General features: G+C 43.5%; 1 long non-coding RNA gene across 2 annotated transcripts in view; it reads right to left on the reverse strand.

Moving 5' to 3' along the window:
- LOC116663761 overlaps positions 1 to 5,708 on the reverse strand; it is a 52,667-nt gene extending 46,959 nt beyond the window's left edge. For both annotated transcript variants that reach the window (XR_004320085.1, XR_004320084.1), the window contains exon 1: positions 5,509 to 5,708. This is a non-coding gene — a long non-coding RNA (uncharacterized LOC116663761). The remainder of the gene's footprint in view (positions 1 to 5,508) is intronic.
- Positions 5,709 to 6,291: the final 583 nt, after the last annotated feature.

A 6,291-nucleotide genomic window follows, 5' to 3' on the forward strand; every position in this document is an offset into this window, starting at 1 on the left:
TTTCCTCCACTGGTCCATCGGTGGGATGCAGCCATTTTGATTTCCCCCAAAAAAACCCACACAAGGCATTAGGATGTGAAGCGAGATGACACAGATTTGGGGTGACCAAAGAGGATCATATATCACACAAGTTCTAATGAAGTCTTAGACATCCCTGTGCGTAAAAGTCCTCTGATCGCCCTACAATGGGAATTTCTCAGTTTTAATTCAGGCTGTAGCCTCCTTCCTTGCCGCCTGCTCACTTTTCATTTCCTCTCTTTCCTCCTCTCTCTTCTTTTCCCATAACTACACTTCTGTTCATTTCACATGCAAGGCAATCTCACTATCTCTTTGCCATTCCTTCTAAATATGCCCTGGAGCCTCGTTTTCTGTATATGAGCAACTTGTTAAGCACTTTTCCTAAACAACTACAACCACAATTTCATTCTACCACTCTCTCTCCTCTCTCTCTCTCACACACACACACATGTGCACACACACAAGTATGTAGTGTGGTAAATATTAAAAATTTTTATTATATTAAATTACTTCCATAGTTAGAAAACATGAAGAAATAACGACTTCACAGGCTTTCTTCTCTGTGTTGGTCTGGAATCTGCTGGCAAAGGTGCTTGGGAAATGCCCACTGTCAGACTGAAACATAAGGTGACAGTACTAAACATTATTTAGGCTTTATAATCCCCTACTAGTAAGAGAGTTGAACTCAGAAGGCTTCTCTTCCTCCCTCCCAGCCTCTCTCTTTCCTTCCTTCCTTCCTTCCTTCCTTCCTTCCTTCCTTCCTTCCTTCCTTCCTTCCTTTCTTTTTCTCTCCTTATTTTTCTCTCTGTCTCTCTCTCTATCTTTCTTTCTCTCAAAATTCCTATAGGTATTGGGTGTGATTACTTCTACCGAGTTATATTCCAGATGGTTGAAATGGGGTCTAGGCTATAAATCTTTAAATGGTGTTCAAAAAGAAAACATATGTACATGTACTCACATGCTCCAAACCATGTGTAGTGACGTTGGTTGCCTACACAACCGCCACCCCCCTTTCCTTTTCTTTACAATAGCAGAACCCCTGTTTCATCTCAGAGCTGATTCCTCTCCCATGTGACTCAAGGATACATCTTGATTGGTCTAAGCCAAATGTGGTGGCAAAATTTCTCTTGCCAGTGATTATTTTAAACATGGACATGTGATCTAGTCCTGGACAATATATAATAACAAGCAAATACCTACTGGGGGATGTTGGGCAGTGTTCTCTTCACTCTTTTTTTATTTTTAATTTGGGGGGGTGGTAATTAGGTTTATTTATTCATTTTTTTTAATGGAGGTACTGGAGATCAAACCTAGGACCTCATTCATGCTACACTGAACTACACTTTCCCCTTCCTTTCACTCTTAAAAAAGCCAAAAACCCAAGGAAGAGATACTCTCTTCTTCTACTGGATGTTTTCAGGTCCACATGTAATACCCGGAGCTGCAGCAGCCATCTTGTGACTATGAGCACAGTGAGCTAGAGGATCAGTGTGACTGGGTAAGAGGGCAGAGTGAAAACAGAAAGGGCCTGAATCCCTGATGATATCTTTTTACCTTTATCATTAACCAACCTTGAGCTGCCTTGGCATTTATTTTTTTCTGAGAAAAAATGAATTGCCCCCTTATTTAGCCAGTTGAGTTTAGGTTTTCTGGCTTCTAGTGCAGAAAGCATCCGGTACACTGTGCTCAAGCCCATTGACTAACACGGAGCCCCTGTGAACACAATATTTACAGTAAGTCAATGGGAGCTGCTATCTCAAGGGCTGACGTTTTCATTTTCGTGTTTAAAGATGCCTGATCTCATTCACCAGCCACTCTAGAATTACTCTGTGTTTACGTTGCCTTTGGCAATTAATACCAGCTGTTTCTGCTCAGAAACAGGACTATTGGACCCCCTGGGAGGTCTTCCCTTTATTCCATATGGGCTCAGGAAGGAGAAGGGTGCTGTCGAGGTGATAGGTTACTCCCATCACAGGAGTGGCCTCTCTTCACTCACAGCCAAATTTATGAGAAAAGGAGTCACCAAGGCAATTGAGATTCCATAATTCGATGGAGGCCACTAACAGCATCTATCTATTCTGTCTCTTGTATATAGACCTAAATTCGGTTCAAAGATAGCAGCATGACATTTCATAGGAATTGACAAAGACACCATAGTGAATATTTAAAAGACTGACTTGTTTCAAAAGAGCCTCTGTTACCCTCCCCTTTCTTGCTGTCCAGCCCCAGGGGTTTCCGGATCAGCAATGCAGCCGTGTCCCGTCATGTTCAGTGCTGGTTTGTCATCTCTGTCTCACACAATCAATGGGGTGGGTGTGGCTGGAGGCATCGTTAATGGAGCGATAATGACAGGAGGCAGCCATCTCCACCTCCCGACATCTGGGTCTCAAGCCCCCTTTGTGGCCTGAGTACTGTCTTTCTGTAATTAATCATAAATATTCCATGTTTTTAAGTTTAATCTTGCAAATCATTATGAAATATGATCAACCCACATTATTTACAAGCCCACTATCCTTTAAAATATTTCAGAGGGAAGAAAAAAAAAAACCTATGGATTATTTACAGATCTTTCAGCTCATCTCCCAAAAGCCAAAATTTGGGAGAGGATTTAATGCGTGTTTCTGTTATTCTTCGTTCTGCTTTCTCCATTTAGGATTATTGGTATCAATCCAGTTTAGACCTCAGCAACTGGCTGTGTGATCTTAAGCAAATGTTTAGCCTCTTTTTTTGTTTGATTGTTTGTTTGTTTGTTTAGCCTCTTTAAGCTTCAGTTTCCTAGTAAAATTAGACTAACAATTTCATATAGGTGAAGTGCTGTGCCTAATATTTGGCAAGAAGCAAATGATCAATAAATAAAATATCAAGTATTATTGTATTGTGTCATTGTTGCTAATAATTCTGCAAAAACTTTAGAGTTTGGCTTAGGAGGCATAAATTTAGTTTTATGATGGTCTTTCTTTCCCTTCCTTAACCATAAAATGGAGAATAAATTCAGCCTAATATTGAAGTATTAAGTAATTTAAAACTCATGTTAAATCTTTAAGCAATAGATTTTACAGGCAGAATTTTAGCAGTAGAATATGTTAGATTGAAAATGTATTTCAAAACACTTATCAATTCAGAAAAGTAAAGATTTTTCTTTGATAACTATAAAAATGCTTCTTCTTCTTTTGCAGAGAAAGACAACAGAAGACAAGGCAACAAGAATTTCCCCCCAAATTTCACTCTGACACTCTGATTTTACTACATACTGCACAACAAAGAGATAAGATTAAATCCACAAGAGGGAGACAGGTTCATGCTAAATTTCCTCAGGGACAGCAAACAAAAAAAAAAAAAAAAAGAAGAAGAAGAAGAAGAAAAAAGAGTAAAACTTTAATTCTATTCAAGGACTTCATGCAATTTCCAAAGACATTTTAGGTTTAGTCATTTTTTTAAGGGTGCAGTTTTCTATTTCACGAGGTAAAATAATATCTTAAAACAACTTGGCAAATCTTTAAATGTGTGTAAGGTAGATGCGTACACACTCAAATGTCCACTGGGTGATTCAATTTACAAAAGAGAAGAGGGTGACAAGAGGAAAAAAAGAAGAAAGCGGAGGAGGGGTAAGATGGAGAAGGCACAGCTCAGTGGTAGAGCGAGTGCTTAGCACGCCTGAGGTCCTGGGTTCAGTTCCCAGTACCTCCAATAAAAAAAATAAAATAGGCAAACCTAATTACCTCCCCCCAAGACAAACAAAATATACAAAAAAAAAAAAGGAGAAGGTGAAAGGACTTTCACAACCCCAGTGTACGGGGTTGATGAGCTGTAGTCCCAGGTGGGCGTTGCCTCCACCCTGCAGAACCTGCAACCTGGCCCGTTTCTGGCCAGACCTGGCAGGGAGCTCTGCTAGGGCCTGTGTTTAACTGGCTTAGCGCTCACTCAGGAGATTCTGGACCTTGGATGTCTTCCTTTCTTCCGCTCCATTCCCCTGGGCTACTCTACAGGGTCTCCCCTTCTGCTGGCCTCCTCACCCAGCTGGAGTCGTTACCTCTGGGTCTGAGAAAGTTCCTGTTTTTCTTTCTGGCCTTTTCCTGGAGGTCCGTTTGCATGCTCTTACCTTTATTGGTCACCTTGCTGCTAAAGAAAAGGGTTCTGTCTAGAGAGAGAGACTTAAATTGAAACCTGGCTCCCAAGCAGACAATACCTTTTAGCAAGACCTTTTAGCAAAAGCCAAAAGCATCTCCCAGCTTGGCACATGGCACCCCCATCCCACCAATCGCCCTCGTTCTGCTATAGCACAGTTTCGATTTTTCTTACTCCTTCCTGCTCTCCAGCTCTCTCCTGAGTACCCATACAGCCAGCCCCTCCCTATCACCCCGGGGCCCGAGCTCAACCTGGCACCTGGAGGGCAGCAGGGATGGGGGTTGGGGGGGTGGAAGCCAGGTACTGGTACTCAGCCCTCTATCCTGGGTTTTCTACCAGACTTCTGGCAGCCTGTGCTGGAAGAGGGTGAGGAGCCCAGGGGACCAGGAACTGGAGGAGGAGAGATCTAAACACAGAGCGATTCCCCAGGAACTGAGCACTAATCCTGGCATGACCTGCTTCCCCAGCAGCTACGCTTGGCTTTGTTTCTGCACGCCAGAGTGGGCTTCCCCAGCACGAGGGACGATTCGCTTGGGGGCAGTTCTCACGGTTCCCAGAAACCTCCACCCTTCATGCTACTGCTGTGCCTGTGTCTCCGACGAAAGACATCAGTTCAGGTCTCAGGAAGGAACCTGTCTAGCTCCATCACTTCCAAGCTGTGGGATCTTACCCTTTGTTATGTGGGAAGGATGACACTCGGACTGCAGAGTGTCATCAGGGATAAGTGAGGTCAGGTAAGTCAGGGATTTTCAAATCTTCCCTGAGGAGCCCTAAGTGTGTAGAGGACATATCTAAGAGACCACAATGCAAGTGTCGAGTGGGCTCTGGCAGTCAGATCTCACCCTCTTATGCAAGCAGGCACATGCTCACACACGCAGGCACACGCACACACATTTACACACATCAACCAGAATAGCTAGTTGTCCTTACATACAAGAGTAAGATTAGAATCCTCTTCCTTTCCTGTGTCCCCATATGCCAGTGGGCTTTCAGGCTGGAGTTTCCAATCACTAGTCTTATGCAGGGCTTCCCTGCAAATGCACTGAAATTTGGGTCCCCCAGGTTCACACCTACCCAGTCCCTACCCCTTATTCAGACAGAGCAGCTCCATTTTTTTCTTTTCTAGGTAATTTAAAGCAATTCTGAGTAACATTGGTGGAGAGGGAGCAGTCGAATGCTTTCAAACAGTGTGAAAAACCCCTGGTGGAGGGCACCTGGAACCACACAGCTGGGCAGCAGTGATGGGGTGTGATGCCCAAAAGGCACGAGGGCTGGGAACAAGGATTGGGTGGGTCTGGGACTGCCTCAATTGCAATCTGCTCACTGGCACAGGGGTACAAAATGTGCCTCAGTCAGAGTACTTACCATTTGCCAACTGCCTGGGACTGATATTTTTCTTGGCTTGTAGCAGCTTCAAGGAGAAGAAAGCTGTTCGGCTTGAGCCAGAACATCATATGTGGAGGGAGAAGCAGCGCCAGGAGGGGCAGATGCAGGAGCCGGGGTTTAGAGTGGCCAGCCCTGCCTCTGACTCCGGAGACAGCAGGCTGGTGTGGACTGTCCTTGCCACCCTGCCCTGTGAATGACAGAGGCTCCTCCTCAACTCTGAAACCAGCGGCACTCACACAACGTTCACATGTGTCACTGTTCCCATGGGTATATCTTATTTTTTTAATGGAGGTACAGGGGATTGACCCAGGACCTTGTGCATGCTAAGCATTCACTCTACCACTGAGCTATACCCTTCCCCTCATGTCTGCACCTCGATCAGTGGATATAGACTCAATGTGGTAAAAGCTTATCTCCAGGTATTATTACTGAGTAAAAATTTGTTTTATTTTTACCTTCTCTGTCTATAACATCCCTGTTATTTATTAATTTATATTTTTTGTTTTGATTTAAAGTGTTCAATTATGTCTCAAATGTCAAAAGGTGGAATCAACCCAAGTGTCTAATGAGAGATGAATGGATAAACAAATTGTGGTACAAACACACTATGGAATAGTTTTCATCCTGAAAAAGGAAGGACATTCTGATGTGTGTTACAATGCGGATGAACCTTGAGGATGTTATTTTAAGCCAGTCACAAAAGGACAAAGACAGTATGATTCCACTGATACAAGGTACCTAGAGTGGTCAAATTCATAAAAG

This window comes from Camelus ferus, chromosome 5 (assembly GCF_009834535.1).
Source record: "Camelus ferus isolate YT-003-E chromosome 5, BCGSAC_Cfer_1.0, whole genome shotgun sequence".
NCBI lineage: Eukaryota > Metazoa > Chordata > Mammalia > Artiodactyla > Camelidae > Camelus > Camelus ferus.